General features: G+C 33.4%; 1 protein-coding gene and 1 long non-coding RNA gene across 5 annotated transcripts in view; one reads left to right on the top strand and one right to left on the bottom strand.

Annotated features, from left to right (window-relative positions):
• Positions 1 to 17,239, top strand: part of LOC149588588 (A disintegrin and metalloproteinase with thrombospondin motifs 9-like) — a 179,267-nt gene that overhangs the window by 122,145 nt on the left and 39,883 nt on the right. The window lies entirely within an intron of this gene.
• LOC149588589 (uncharacterized) lies at positions 12,724 to 17,070 on the bottom strand. Its single transcript, XR_016379950.1, has 4 exons — positions 15,593 to 17,070; positions 15,272 to 15,503; positions 15,062 to 15,209; positions 12,724 to 14,956 (listed from the first exon to the last, which is right to left on the bottom strand). It is a non-coding gene; the product is annotated as an uncharacterized LOC149588589 (long non-coding RNA).

Below are 17,239 nucleotides of genomic sequence, written 5' to 3'. Positions count from 1 at the left end.
GTAATGCTACAGAGAGACTTACAGCTCGAGCTATATAGTTCTAGCAGAACGACAAGCGAGAATTGAAGTAGTACACTCGGTAAATTAGTTTTGCAGGACTTCCATATTTTTATTTTGTCTGTACTAAGCCTTTGACAGCGCCAAAACCTGGCCTCCCTCGCTTCATGACAAGCTCCAGTTTCTAAGTTACCAGTGACAAACTTATGGGTGGAACATTACTTATGAACTTATGATATAGCTTATTGAGATCGATAACCATTTAGAAATCTATAGAATTTAGCCTCGCGGCTCATTTCATTTTTTTTTTCCATCTTCATTCTTGAAAAAGCAGAATTTAAACGTCAAATTCTGGTCCCAGGGTATTTTTACAATCTTGGTCTCAGGCCTATGATATAGAGCAAAGACAAGGTCTGTAAATGCGCAAAAAATTGCACTATGGAGCAAAGAGATATAGTGAATTTATCCATGAATATTCAGTTGGTAGTTTTAATAAATAAAATGGGACATACTAAAGTTCTTCCAAGTCTTTTGGAAATCTAGAGATGTGAGAAATTTGGTAATTTACTACAGTTCGTAACATAACGGTAATTTAAAACCGACTGCCTTAAATTACAGTAATTTTAAATGGTAATTTGGAAACTGATGGGTAAATTACCTGTAAAATTTGGCGTACAGATTCAAAAAAAAACTTACCATAAATTACCCACAGAACGGTAATTTTATTTCTCCCAAAATTATAAACGATAAATTACCATAATTTTATTTCACATCTCTAAATCTTTATAAAATAAATCACAACCCAATCACGGCAGGAAAGACATTTGCAGGGGCTATGGGATTTAACATTAAGTTATTTCGCCTGTAGAAATGTTTACCCTGCCTTACACTGATGCTATGAGGGAAAGCTCTTCATCGAACGCGTGTATTTTCAATAGCCCCTGGAGAAAAATAAATAAATTATATTTTTGATAATTTCTCATTCAATATTCATGGCTAATTTAATGTATCTCGTCTATATAGATATGAGATACCAATTTCCAATTTAGGAATGCGCTAGGAGATGGGGACGATGGAAAGAGATGATTTCCGAATTCCGCGGTTTTGCCCCTTTATGCTAATTTTAAACGGAACCGCCGCGTTTTTGGCCTTTCGACGTTTCTAAAATAAAAAAGATTCGGAAGATGAGAGAAGAGAAAAAACTTGGTCGCCTAGAGGGAATTTTCTGCGACGCTGCGAATAATAAAACATTAAAAAGAGGGGTCGGTCGGTACCTTTAAAAAAATAGAAAAAGAAAAAAAAAATTAAAGAAAGAAAAACTCTCATTATGTTAATACGTGGCTCCGCTGATAAGAGTGGACGGAGCGTGGAAGCCTCCAAGGAGAAAAGGAAAATGAATAATTAACTGATGGGCCCTTCCTTCCCTATTGCCGACGATGAACGATTGCAAACTTACAGTGGCTGACGTATTTTTTTTTTTTTTTTTTTCAGGAAAAAATTGAATAAATTAGTATTTGATATTCAATCATTGGTTTTAAAAAATAATAAAATACTGATATTAAATTTGAAACTTAAGATTGTGAATTTATAGATAATATTAAATCTATTTAGGCTAAATTTTCCTTGAGAAAAATATAGAATTAGGCTTAGCTTTTCACGAGGTTTAGGTTTTTAATGAGTAATTTTTTGAATTAAGATTAACGTTTTCACGTGAAAATGAAAGTAACTTGAATAAGTTTAATTTTTTCACTTGAAAATATAAAATATAAAATAACTTGAATAAGTTTAAGGTTTTCAGGTGAAAATATAAAATAACTTGAAAGATTTAATATTTTCACGTGAAAAAATGAAATAACTTGAAAGATTTAATATTTTCACGTGAAAATATAAAATAACTTGAAAGATTTAATATTTTCACGTGAAAATATAAAATAACTTGAAAGATTTAATATTTTCACGTGAAAATATAAAATAACTTGAAAGATATAATATTTTCACGTGAAAATATAAAATAACTTGAAAGATTTAATATTTTCACGTGAAAATATAAAATAACTTGAAAGATTTAATATTTTCACGTGAAAATATAAAATAACTTGAAAGATATAATATTTTCACGTGAAAATATAAAATAACTTGAAAGATTTAATATTTTCACGTGAAAATATAAAATAACTTGAATAGGTTTAATGTTCTCACGTGAAAATATAAAATAACTCGAATACGCTGAACCTTTCACGTGAAAATATAAAAAACTTGAATAGCTTTAACCTTTTCACGTGAAAATATAAAATAACTTTAATAGCTTTAACTTTTTCACGTGAAAATATAAAATAACTTTAATAGCTTTAACTTTTTCACGTGAAAATATAAAATAACTTTAATAGCTTTAACTTTTTCACGTGAAAATATAAAATAACTTTAATAGCTTTAACTTTTTCACGTGAAAATATAAAATAACTTTAATAGCTTTAACTTTTTCACGTGAAAATATAAAATAACTTTAATAGCTTTAACTTTTTCACGTGAAAATATAAAATAACTTTAATAGCTTTAACTTTTTCACGTGAAAATATAAAATAACTTTAATAGCTTTAACTTTTTCACGTGAAAATATAAAATAACTTTAATAGCTTTAACTTTTTCACGTGAAAATATAAAATAAAAATTTAAATAGGCTTAAGATTTTCACGAGAGAAATATATAATTTTCTCTTTAAAGCGTCAAATAGTTTCTTTCAAAGGTGGGAGTTGATGATTTTGACCTCGTTTTCTGGGCGACTAAATAATTTGTTTATATTTATCAGTTAATGCTTGTCATTATTAATTTCTTATAATCAGAATGAGCTATAGCGTAGGCGCTTGGTTATTAATCAGGGGTTTAACGCGGCCGTTTATGTTTATGACTTGTCAGAACTTTTCTAAAACGTTTCAAGGCTTTCTTTAAGCTTTTTCTCTTTTTTACTTCAAGGATGATTTTTGATCATTGAATTAAATTGCCATTTTAATATCTTATCTTTTAAAAATGTGATGTGAAAAGATACCCCCGTCATCGATCATATCGGATTCTCGATAACGGCTTATCACGCCAATCGACGGGGTCACCCCCGGGGTCACGATTAACATAAGCGTGGTGTTCTGCCTGCAGTGCTTCATTATTTTCTATTCTGTAGTCAATAAATAAAGGATTAGGTTTTGAAATATTGTAAAATTTAATCGATGTAAGGTGTTAGTTCATTATTTGAAGTTAAAAAGTTCCATTGCTGTAAGATTTTCCGCTTAGTTGCGGCAATTTTAAGTGTTAGATTTTCTGTAAATTTGCGGCAATTTTAAGTGTTAGATTTTCTGTAAATTTGCAGCAATATTTAATGTACATTTTTCTGTAAATTTGCAGCAATATTTAATGTACATTTTTCTGTAAATTTGCGGCAATATTTAATGTACATTTTTCTGTAAATTTGCGGCAATATTTAATGTACATTTTTCTGTAAATTTGCGGCAATATTTAATGTACATTTTTCTGTAAATTTGCGGCAATATTTAATGTACATTTTTCTGTAAATTTGCGGCAATATTTAATGCAAGATTTTCTGTAAATTTGCGGCAATATTTAATGCAAGATTTTCTGTAAATTTGCGGCAATATTTAATGCAAGATTTTTTGTAATTTGCGGCAATATTTAATGCAAGATTTTTCTGTAAATTTGCGGAAATATTTAATGCAAGATTTTTCTGTAAATTTGCGGCAATATTTAATGCACGATTTTTCTGTAAATTTGCGGAAATTTTTAACGTACGATTTTCTGTAAATTTGTAGAAATTTTTAACGTACGATTTTCTGTAAAGTTGTAGAAATTTTTAACGTACGATTTTCTGTAAATTTGCAGAAATTTTTAACGTACGATTTTCAGTAAATTTGCAGAAATTTTTAACGTACGATTTTCTGTAAATTTGCAGAAATTTTTAACGTACGATTTTCTGTAAATTTGCAGAAATTTTTAACGTACGATTTTCTGTAAATTTGCAGAAATTTTTAACGTACGATTTTCTGTAAATTTGCAGAAATTTTTAACGTACGATTTTCTGTAAATTTGCAGAAATTTTTAACGTACGATTTTCTGTAAATTTGCAGAAATTTTTAATGTACGATTTTCTGTAAATTTGCAGAAATTTATGTAAGATTTTCTGTAAAAAGTCGCCGTAAACCTTTTTTTTTAATTATTCGATTATATAATAATTATCATCAAAATTCGGGATATTATATCATAACTCTGATGCATAAGTTTCTAGTAAGAATAGCAATAAAACACCGCGGATAATGAATAGTAAACAATTATTAGCTCTAGATAATTTCGTGCCTTAGCCTCAAACCTATTATCATAATATATCCCAAGTTGTTATCCTAAAGAGATGATAATCTTCTTTTGATAGGTTTTCATTTTTTATTTCCCACTCTTTGGGAGGTTATTTCTTATATAAGAAAATTGATAAATTGTTTCGAGGGTAACAGAAGTGTCTATTCTAGAGCGATAATATTAAATTTATGATATTCTTTTGAATTTCCCATTTTAGTGGAGCCTTAGCTTAGACCCCAGTAAAAACCCAAGCTCGCCCCTTCTATTATATTCACGACGGATATACCCCATTATCCCAAATTGAAAAAAAAAAGAGAGAAGGGAATACATATAACCAGCCAGCAAGAAGTAATATCTAATTTATTAGGGAGAAGGTATAAATTCCCCTCCACATTTATTTATAATCTAGCTTTATTTCTCCAGTCCAAACGTTACGTAGGTCCGGAGTTAATCCCCGTTGCCTCTAAATTACAACCAGCATCTCATTGATTCTTGAAAACTCGTGCACGTCAGCGCGACGCAAATGACGGGAAAACAGTCATATTTTCCAACTGAGGAGAGGCGAAGTAGCCCGGGGCCACCTTTTACGTCCCCCCTTGTATTTTGAAAGGGGGGACTGGGACTATGGCCCGGGCGAATACTTAGGCATCTTATACCTTCTCCCTAATAAACTAGATATCACTTCTTGCAGCCAGTGTATTACATATTAGGGACGACCCAATCTTTTTCTTTGTCCTGGGCAAACGATTATAAAAAATTCATTTTCATTTTTCTTCTTTTTCAAATCACGGGAGGTTTCGTGTTACGCGTCAAGAAGGTGGGGTTGGGAGGGGGCGGGGTTTATACGCGTGTACGTGATCTTCTTTCTTAACAACTATGCTTAGTTTTTCTTATGATATAAAAGATGGAAATTTAAGAGCCCTGAGTTTTTTAGACTTAAGAAAAATCGCGCGCGATCTTGCTTTAATAGGCAATTTTTACATAATTTATTGGTTGAATTATTATTTTTTATTTTATGAGAGAGGGGAATTTAGGTCTGACATTGAATGTTTTTGCTTAGTGTGTTCGTTCTAGGTTCATTTGAAATTTTAAACGATATAATCTATTTCTAGTAAAGTTCTTAGAGAAGAATGTTTTTTATTAGCAAAGATGTTGAAGAAGAACTCAACTTAAAAAAAGTATATTTTCCATTTGAAATTAAAAAAGCGTAATAAATATTTGAAATTGGAAACTTGAATCCATATCTATGAGTTAAATGACATAAGAGTAATTAAGTTAAAAGCCCAGCCCAACTTAGAATTTGTTTTGTGACGTAGGAGGTACTATAAGTGTTTTATTTGACCTATAGATTTTTCAGAGTCTCCATATTGGATTTCATAGCTCCCCTTTTACGTCGTCTGCTTCACATAAAACTAAGCCTAATGCTGAATTTGAACTTTAAGTGTTCTGATCCCAATTCATTATTTCACACTCTTTCTCTAATGAAAAAGGAAAAGAAAAGTTGCTTGTATTTAAATTTTTTAGTAACTGGCGAATTTCAGGCTTAACGAATTTGAATAAGAAAGGTATGCTGTTGTAGAATTTTAAGCCTTATTTCCTGTCGTAAATTGCGCTTCTTATCTCTCAATATCAAACCCACTCTCAAGTACATTAATTTGGAGTTGAAAGAAATACCTACTTCAGAAGTTTTATGGTCCACTAAAAAATCCGAATTCAACCCCCAGATGAGTCCGTCCATCCTTCGCAAGAAAATTTAGAAAACAATTTAGACAAATTCTTAGATTTCCTTTAAATTTAAAAGAACATATCGTTTATGCTTTTTTACAGTCCTAGTTTGCCAAAATGCAGCCACATCTAGATTGGAGAAATAAGTTCTTTTTAAACAAAATGCATTATTTCTTTTGGAGATATAATCTCCAAACATACTCTACTGTTTTAAAGGGTCCCCCTTCAAGGTTTTTCTCAGTTGTGCCATTAATGGTCTAGTTACGTTTCTCTAAAACCCAGTGGAGACCCCCTTCTCTCCCCCCTTATAATCTTAGTGTAAAGTTTATTTTATATCAAGAATAGAGGCTATTTTCTCGCCGCACTCGAGTCGGTAGTACCTCCTTCTCCAAGTTAGCTAGTTTGATCATTATCAACAAAATAAATCCCCGCTAAATTCAACACGCAAAATGATTTTTAAAATGGTTCTTGTATCAGAGATACGTCACTTGAAGTCAGTCAGCTAGCTTTAAATATTTCTTTGAAATATATTAAGGAAAATCTTAACAACTCCTTCTCCGCAAAGATGACGTCAGAGATCTAAGGATCCCTATTGGAACGTATCGGTCAGGTGGTACTAATCCTCCAATAGCATAGCCCCTTTCTTTACAGTGAGGCCTAACGCCTTTAAGAAATCGTTCTTGCTAGGTTTTATACACTCCAAGTAATTAACTTCTGTTATTATATTTATGCATATCCCAAAACCCTGATCTTAACTTCTAATTTAAAAAAATATAATAATAATAATACAAACTTAAATCCTACATACTTATCGACACTTTATTTTTAAGTTCTAAACATTTGGCCTTGGAGTGGATTTAATTTCAATAGATTGGCCAATAAACTTTTATATATATATTTGAAAGATCAAGCTTAATAAATTGACCTGTCAAAATTATAGTTTATTTCAATTGGCAACCAAAGTATTCGAGTATATTTGTATCTGTCGGCAAACCCTTTTTGATAAATAACAATTTTTTAAATTTCTCTTCCTCGATTGTGACGTCAGCTACATTTTTAAATTGATTTTTATGAACACTAAACGGACGGTATATACTTAATTAGGAAATAAATTGTTTAAGATTATAAAACTCTCTCTCTCCGACATCTTATTGCCAATTCAACCCACGATTTAACTCCTTTTAGTTAACCCGGGGTCGCCAGAGGTTATTTTATGTATAAATTTATGATTTACGTTTTGGCAGTTTTATTTTTTTTTTAAATAACTGTTATTGCCTTTTCATTTAGCAAACAAGTCTGAAAGATATGTGAGCGAAAAATTTAAAATAGTGTACGATCAAATTGATGTTTTCTTATTTCTATTGTGACACAGACTGCGTAATTTAATGAAGTTAAAGCGCGAGCAGCTTGCGTGATCGAGTGGGTTATGAATGAAGTTGAGGCTCACGAGATCTTAAAGTTTACGCGGGAAAATATCGCGCGTGATTTTTAGGTTTTATTTTAAAAATAGGCTTAGCGCCTGAAAAGTTTTATTTGAACTTTGAACTTAACGAAATTAAATTGCAAATGATACGTCTATTTCGGCGATTCTTTAACCCCATTAGTTTAATTTTTACTGGGGAACGAAATATGAAAGGAAATTAGTCCTAATGAAAGGTTGTCATGTTTAGCTCACGATTTTCTTGGTGGCAACGGGGTCACGTGAGTAATTATGCCATTGGTTATAAAAGAGAAACTAGCTAAACTTTTTCCTTGTATATTGTTGTTGTGTATAATGTTATGTAATACTTATGGTAAGGAGGGTTTTCCGACAACGACGATACGTCATTCATAGTAAAAATTAGTTCAGTCGTTAAGCCTAAAATTAAACCCTAATCTAATCATCATGGCGCGTGGGATTAAGGCGGGAAAAGTTTAATGACATTGGTTGATATTCTCACGCGGTCTTAAAATCATTTCAATTAAGTTTGATTAGATTATTTACAAGATCCTGTCATCAAATTAGATGTAATCATCACTAATCATAATGTTAGTTATCGGCAGGCTTCTATAAGATAATTTAGCGCAATTGGTTTAATTATACTTCAAGACCGAGGGGTTAAGAACTTCAAATTAACAAATTAGCTCGTTCTTGAAATCTGGTTTTCTCATTTAATTTTTAATTAAAATTGATTCTGCGTAATATTAGCATCTTTAAAGAATCTTTAGTTTGGGGGGAGGGGGATGGCGGATTTATGTATGAAAAAAAGACTAATTAGCATCCTTGAACTTTGTAATTCTTAATTAATGCGAGGATCGTTTCTTAGTATTAATTATTTTCTAAAGAAAGAAAAAAATAATAATTAAAAGGGAATGAATTCAATTCCACAGAGTAATTTAAAAGATTTGAAAAAAATAGAAAAAGGGTTTTCCATCTCTTTTCTTAGGATGAAACACGTGCCTGTGAGGTTTTCTAAGAAACAAGATGCGGGTTGTGTTAAAGAGTGAAGTGATTATCACCAGGAATACATGCAGCTCATTGGAATCATTGTGTCCCCCATATCTTCCATCGGTGTTAATTTCTAAGATAGTTTTGTAGGCCTGGCTTAAGAACTAATAATTCTGACGTAACTAATTGCTTAATGACCAGGTGTCTTATACATAGTTTCCGACTAGGAGCATTCATTCCATTTACACAAAGAGGCTAGACTCAATGGTGGAGTCAAAATCCAGGCCTAATTGTGTAAATGGTATGAAAACTGTGTATTTCTAAGGCTAGTCAATTTAGATTGAGCATGATTTGTGTTACAACCTCCCTTTAAAATCGATAATTTCAAGATAAATATCGATCTCGTTACCAAGAAGTAGAATGTGCATGACCACAACGCGACGGACAACGAACTCTTGTTAAAGACAGACCCCCTTAAAAGAATTTAAGAATTTGACTTCTTGTGACTGGCAACTTTGAAGAAAGTAAAAAACGAAATGAAAAGAATCGATGTAGGCCTAGAGAAAATAATAAAACAGGCGCTTGTCTGGCAGCGGAGAAATAAATTGAAATTTTTCCCTTGAAAATTTACGAGTGACTACCCAGCAGTTTTCTCCGGACGTCGTATATACTTTCTTCTTTTTTTAAATCAGACTTTTAAAATAAAAAAAAACTATTTTCTCTCCCAAGATTAGAATCTTTTTCTCGGTCTTATTGTGGCTTTACTGCGTACCACGGCGACACGAGTGTGTAAATAAGGGGTCGGACACGTTCCCTAATACGTAAACTGCGATATGTACTAAGGTTTTTGCATTTTTGGTAGCCATTTTCCATGATGGAAACGGATTGATTGGGGAAAAAAAATTCACTAAAGAAAACGAAAAACTTTGGGGGTATTTTGTTTTAACGTGGCGTTGTCGTCAACTTTTTCCCACTGTTCGCGCCTACAAGTATTACCACACTTTCTTGGGAACACCCTGAGTTTCTGGGTAGCTTGTCCGGCCCCTTTTGACTCGGGCTTTGACGCGTACATAGACTAGGGATTGTTGCGCAATCTGCCCTTCACCATCTTTCCTCGTTGAGATGAAAAATTTTCTCCTTCTTTATAACTTATATATTCCGATGCCACAATAAAGAGAAATCTGTTAAGGTTTTCGTTCTTTCTTTTTTGGTATTTCCTTTATATTATTACACGTTGCCATTCGTTTTGCGGGAATCCCCCGAACCAACACGTGATTGTTTTGCCCGGTTTCTTATTCATTCTTTCCAATTGAGAAAGATAAAATATATATAGCGGATGGATTAAATGAAATGGAAAAATTTCGACTCTCGCGTCTTGACTTTCTTTGCACCCTTTTTATATTCATTTGTCTATCTGAAACAGATGGACTGGCCTCGACAAGGAATTTGCTATACGGATTTTCCATTTTTATTCCTTTTTATAATAGAAACAACAGGAGCCAATTTTAGTAAAGAAAAAGTATTCAAGTTTAAAAGGTCAGAGGTTACGTAATTTTCGACCAAATTGGTGCTATAATTATTACTCTTTTTGTCCGTTAAGGTGCATCTTATTGGATAAGATCGGTTGTAGAAATTAGGTTTCCCATCAAATTGTACTTCGACCTGGGCCTTTTTTTTATAAAGAAACCCCCTTCATATTTATTATTTAATGCCAGGAATATTGTATTTTAAATTTATCGCGGTGAATGAATGATGATATTTTACCCGCCCAACTAAAATTTAAATTAATATTAACTCACGCACTTAAACCTACCACGCGCTTAGACGCTCTTTTACCAAATTGTAACACCAACGTCGGTGCTTCGTCTCGGAGCCAAGGAAGTTATAGTCTTTAGAAACATTATCACGAAATTCTATTAAAATTGCAACCTTTATTGCTTCAGACTCTAGCATGTGGGGGCTGCGGTTTAATAGCTTCTCTTTTATTCGTTCGTAGGTGGATAGATGCTGTATTTCAAAGGCTCCGACACTATATAGCCACGCAAAATTAACCCTTTTTTCCCCATCGCTTCTAGGCGTGCGTTGACTGCTTAAAAATACTCTTTAAATTCGCATTTGGAATATTTAAAACGAGTTAATTTATTCCCCGAGTTTTAACCATGCACTCTTTGTGGCCAGACGATATTTTTGAGTAGAAGTTGCTTTCTTGAAGTAAATAATGGTGTCTGTGTTTTTATCGCTCCGTATTCGCAACGGAGTTCACCAATGAATCTAGATTTAGATTGGGGAATTCTATCATGCTTTCGGAATTTAATCCTATTAGTTAAATAGGTCCTTGTATGTTTTGGCGCCTGAAATTGTTAAGTCTAATTAATAGAGTGCGGCCATTATAAACATGTCAAGGCTTAAGAAATATTGAATTTTCTTTGGGATAGATGCACGACACGATTGGTATTCAACGTTCGATTACCTGTCATGTATACTTTGATATCTCAATACGATTTAATTGTAGTAGATTATATATAACCTTAAATTACCCCTAAGCAAACCACGCCCTGTTAATCTTACCAAAGAGAAAAAAAATAGATGAGTCGAGATTAAACATTTTCGTATTCCACTGGCTTCTTTCTTTAAGTCTAATTTTTCAAGAAATGGTACCTTTTCTCGCCACAGGCCATTGAGCTGAGATATCTTTATCATTACGTAACAATTAACTAATAATAAACGTCAAAATACCTACCTAACTCACTGAGGAATAGTTATTTTCAACATTAAATACTACAACTTAAGTATGAAACACTTAAAATCCATGTAAGATCTTGGGTTTTACTTATGCGGGTTTCAGTGTTAAACCATCTTAGTCAAACCCAGTTGGGATATGGTGTTCTTTTGATGAAGGACCTACACGTGCTAAAACTTAAGTACCCTGGTAGTGTACCTCTTATCTTTTGACTTTGAACTAACCCTTACGAAGTACATTCTTAAGGCAAGGTTTCAACGTTATCCCGGGCTTTAGCTCTATTAGTTCAATCCCAGGAGACAAAAGTATAAAGAGAAAAGATATTTCTAGTGGTTCAGCGAGAGACAGGACCCCTTTTGGTTAGCTATATATATGTGTGGTATCTTCTTACAAAAGACCGGCCAAGAACAGGCTTGCTACGTGTAGAGAAACGTGCTCTGGAAAAATTACTCTTTTTGCCGAAAAACGATTTCTGCTTAGCTTTTTTCGCTCTCTCTCTCTCTCTCTCTCTCCCTCTCTCCCTCTCTCTCTCTCCCTCCCTCCCTCCCTCTCTCTTTACCTCTTTTTCTTGGGCTTCTTATATGTATCTTTTTCTTCTTTTTGAAGTTCAAAGAGAATGATCCTCGATGTTGGGTTGTAATGCCCTTCAAAGCCTGCCTTTTTCTATCCCTGGATATGGCCAATAGAAACTCCTCTAGATCTATCTTCTCCTGAATGCTAATTTTCGATTACCAAGAAAAAAAACTGCATCAACAAAAGTTACTTCCGCTTGAAAACCCTAACTCTTTTTCGGAGTGTAATTTAGTTCCTATTTCTTAGGAAATTATCTTTATAAATATTCTAAATTTACTTATAAGGAAAGCGTATTTGTAACCTTTGACCCTGAGTGAGTGAAAACAGTAGATTGAATGAACATTATTTAAGAGGTTAATGTCGTCACACGTTCTTTCCTAAGCCTAATTGTTTGGATGAAAACAACTACTCAGATTGCAAGTATGCAAAACTATAAGGAAAGCGTGTTTGTAACCTTTGACCCTGACTAAGTGAAAACGACAGGTTGAACAAATAGTCGTCAAGTGACACACTCTTTGTTAAGCCTAATTGTTTGGATTAAAAGTTAGATTGGAAAGATGCAAAGGCTTATTGAGTGTCGATGCATCAGACTATAAGTTTATGGGGGGCAAATTGCAAAGGCCTATTTTATAAATGTGGTTTTACCTTCCCTTTAACGAATTATCAGTCCTATCATCATCTTTTTGACCCGGCGGTTGGAAGTAATTTGTTTTATATCTTTCTTTTGAAAAATTCTGTTGAATTGGTTAGAATCTTGTTTGCCTTGATAGTTGCAAGTTATAATTTTTGTGTTTACGGTGTCACGTATACCATCATCATATGGTATTTACGCTCAAGTGGGATTTCTATTTTGACAATAATTAAGTTTTTAATAATTTTTTTATTAAAAAAAATTATAAACTCCCTCTCCAACACAATCCCTTGAATAACATTTTCATTTTCTCTATCTATGTTTTTGAAGTTTCGCCGAAACCGTGAAGGTTAATGCGTTAGCTATTTAATCCAGGATGATAATTTTTAAAGAAAAGTTTTCTAAATTGGCCCCCTCAACCACTTTTAAAGGATTTTCTTCAAAATTTCTAAATATTTTTTCACGGAAATCTTTCAAGAAGTTTCACTTATTACTTGACCTCTTTATGTCAAGATGCTAGTTTATAATTTTTTTAGCGAAATCTTTCGGATACGGACCGGTGATGTTGGTAAACAGTTTGCATGCAGTGTCAAAACGAGTCAATCCTGATATATTTGAAGTATTAAAATCAGGAATGCATACAGCTACTAGGAATAATTTCCTAATAGCAGAATATAAAGACGCGTTCTGGGTTTAATAAATTCGAAGTGAAGCCGCATCGAGAGTAGATCTATGAAATACTAAGTCACGGTTTCATTTTGATTTAATGCAATGAAATCGAAACAAGTTTTCTAATATCTTTCAAAACATGTATACCCAAATCTATCTATTTTCACATATTAGTAAAGGCAGAATATGCGTGTTTAGGAAATAATTATTTGTGAAATTGAAATGACATTACTTCTGCAATCTTGACCTTCTTTCATGTGATTTATCACTTTATAAACTACCATGCATGCACTAGTCGTGACAATAGATCAGTTTTTCCTACTCCGCCTGCTTTAAGTATAGTTTTTCTCCTTTTGCTTAATCTTATTATAATTACAATATTGTTGAAAAGGCGGCGCGGTAATTTCGTTTTGACATCTCGTTGTTGTAAATAAGACGCGTTCTCGCAAAACGAGAGATTAATTTTAGGCTTAACGTTAAGCCTAACGTCCTAGTTGACCGTGATATCTATCTCCGTATTGTCGTGTCTTTTTTTCCCTGTGTTTACGGAAGTAATAAAGACGTATAGAATGGATGTTATTATTTAGTGTAAATATCCAAGGTGTTATTAAGTAAATTATACACTTTTATAACGAGGAAAAAGTTTTCGTATTTTCGGTATAGTATAATTGTTTTGTGGCAAGGCTTAGATGACGTAAATTAGCTTTCAAATCCGGGATACAATTGCCAATTTTGGTATAAGTCCTTTATAAGTTTATAAGATATGTTTCTACCATAAGTATGACATTACCTATACTTCGTAATGCTACTGAGAGACTTACAGCTCGAGCTAGTTCTAACAGAACGACGGAAGCGAGAATTGAAGTCCTACACTCAGATGGTTAATTAGTTTTGCAGGACTTCCATCTTCTCCTATTTAGCCTGCATTACTAAGTCTTTGACAGCGCCAAACCCGGCGTATGTCGCTTTACCTCGAATCTATGACCTACCTCCCCCACTTCATGACAAGCTCCAGTTTCTAAGTTACCAGTGACAAGCTTATGGAAGGAACATATCTTATGAACTTATGGTATGAGTGTTTTAAGTAGCCAATTATAAAATATTGGAGTGTGTAAAATCATTAAAATTTTGATTGCGCCGACTTTTGTATAATAATAATAAGGGAAAAATAACTTGTTATGAGAATTAATCACTCTATCACGCGTTAATAGCCATAATTTCAATTTGTTGTTTTACCTCGTTATTTCGCGTTGTTAGTTATAATTAATTTTATATTTCCAGCAAGGACAAAATTTATATCCGTGTCCGCGTATTTAATAGATGGGTCTTATGATTGATAATTAGCAATTAAAGTACCTTACTTCTCCCTAATTACGCAAATATCAAGGAAAATGATTATTAATAATCAGTATTATTTATTTCAAGGTTTAAAATTCTTGACCTTTTCCTAATGACCCCGGCTGATGTTATTTTCATTAAGATTAAGAAAAACTTGAGGGCAGTTGAAGGTCCCGATTTGAAAATGGCGTAACAAGGACTTGAAACGTTTATCGCGAAAATCGAAACAATATTTTGACTTTATCACCATAAACTAACTATTCATTGTCATTTTCCCCCTTGTGTTCAATATCAAAAACTTCTATAGTTGACAAGGTTAGAAAAATGTATCGTAAACTGCATAGCGTGTAAGAGCTTTTGTATAAGTGAGAACAGGGCCCCTCGATAGACAAAACGCCACTTCAAGCTGTCGCTTATGTTATGACAGTTTTTTGTCGTGGTTCTTTTTTTGGTTTTTTTCTTATTACCAATCGCGTGGTTCCGTTTATTTTCTATATACGCCCTGCAATGAAAATGCATTAGATCGTGGTTACGATGCGAATGCGATATATATTCGTTAACAGTATAGATTGTCATCGTAAAGTGTATTAGAATCGGGTTTTAGTACCTTGGGAAACAGTGTCAAGTGCATGATGTTAGGCAATAATTCAAAGCGCTGAATTACAACACGTCATGTTTAAGTCAATCAATCCGCGTATAGTATAACCGTATATTTGCGTAATGTATTATGGGGTCGGATACGTGACTGTTTCGAACTGCAATGAGTTATCTTTAAATTTCACCTGAGTTACTTTTGAAATATCAGTTGAAAATTTACATTGAAATCTCGATAGGGTTTCTAATCTCTTGGTGGTTTCTTTTTTTGACTGGCAAGTGTCCAATCTCACAGTCGTGTGGGTAGAGATCTATTCGCGTCAAATCCGGATGCTGTATGGATTTAGTAACGTGGAATGTACTGTGTGTGATATGGGGAAGAATGATGAGAAGCTTATTTAACCTTTGACCCCTCCGCACCAGGAGGTTTATACGACCACCCCACGTGTTGTGACCTTTAAGATATATAAACCTATGTTAAAATTTGTACGACAAATTATACTTTTCCGAATTTTAAACATATCCTATATTTATTTTTACTTGCCGTTACGTCAATATCCATTTTGTCAGCGTCTGTCGTCAAGGGCATGAAATGTTTAGGAGATTTACGCAATTCGGTAAAACCAGACCAATATCATTTAATGTTTCGGTATTATTTAGTAAGGAAAATTGGAAGAAAAGCTTGCAAACATTTTTTTATTTATCAGATTCTTAAAATCGATTTTGAAAAAAAAAAATTCAGAAAGTTGATGTCGGCTTCTTTTGGTGTTTTTTCCCAAAAGAAGAAAAAATGTTTCAACCCATTAAAATACGAGATGCTTTTAAGGATTTAAGTCCAAACCTTCCTAAGAGGTATCGATTTAAAGCATCGGGAGCACCGTATTTTATTACAATCACATTAGATTTGGGATTAAAGAATGAAAAATTCTTAGAAACGATATACCAATACCCCCTAAGTTACAACTTGTCTTAAAACTTTAAATTCTTATTTTTTTTTGGGGGGGGGGGCATTTCTCTCATTGATTTTTCCCCCTCAAAATTAGATTCAAATAAGCATTGCAAACCCTCTACTTATAAAGGTCGAAATAATTCGCATCTTTTTTGATGTTCACCGCTTTTTAAGAACTTTGGGGAAACTTATAATAAAAATAAAAAAATAAAATTAAGAAAAACTAACCTGGGTTTTTGGGGGCGTACATACATAGTTAGGTCAAGAAGTGATATCTAGTTTACTAAGGAGAAGGTGTAATTTATAATCTAGCTTTATCTCCAGACCAAACGATGTCCGGGGTTAATCTCCGCCTCTAAATTACAACCAGCATCTCATTGGTTCTTGAAAACTCACGTCAGCGCGACGTGAATGACGGGAAAATTACAGTCATATTTTCTGAACTGAGGAGAGGCGAAATAGCCCGGGTCCTCCTTTTGCGTCCCCCCTTGTATTTTGAAAGGGGGACTGGGACTATGGCGCGAGAATACTTAGGCATCTTATACCTTCTCCCTAATAAACTAGATATCCCTTCTTGGTTAGGTACTAAGGGTAAAAGTGAAATCAGAAACATTCCAGGCTTGCTGGTGCTTCTCTAGGCATAGTTATAAAACTAATATTCCTCACCCCCTCGGGTTAAGAAGACTCATACGTCCTTGCCTCAAGGTAAGACACTCTCTCTTATAAGCAGCCTAAATTCTTTCGGTTCATGGGAATCACCGGATTTCTTAAGGTTTCTTCTTCGGGCTATTTGATTTAACTAGAAAACTTTGGTTGGTGATAGCTAGGCCTTGGCGAAACTAATATCATTAGGTTGGTTGTATTCAAAGTCGATGTACTGTCTCTTTCTCTACCATAACAACAAAGCTTGGTGGCGTAGAACCGACATTCGTTTACTACTTCCCCAAAAACTGAACATTAGATTAGAAGATCTGGAAAAATCGATTTCTTTCGAAGTGTTATAGCTCTGGAGTCTGGTACTCTGCTAGATATGGGGAAATTCTTTGAGTAGGTTAAAGTTCAATTTCTACTCTCCAACGATACCAAATACCCCAATTGGGGGTTAAAGCAAATGTAGAGATTTTTTTATTTAAAATCGTTTTGATATTTGCACTTTTGTTAAGCCTAGTTTGAATTTGAAAATTGAAAAGAGGCACGTGATATTTCTCGCGCCATGTATTTAATTCTTACCATAGCCCACTC

This window comes from Phalangium opilio, unplaced genomic scaffold, assembly GCF_054372755.1.
Source record: "Phalangium opilio isolate 3A_F unplaced genomic scaffold, DU_Popi_V2 ptg000540l_1, whole genome shotgun sequence".
In the NCBI taxonomy this organism is placed as follows: Eukaryota; Metazoa; Arthropoda; class Arachnida; order Opiliones; family Phalangiidae; genus Phalangium; species Phalangium opilio.
This window is presented reverse-complemented; position numbering and strand designations above follow the sequence as displayed.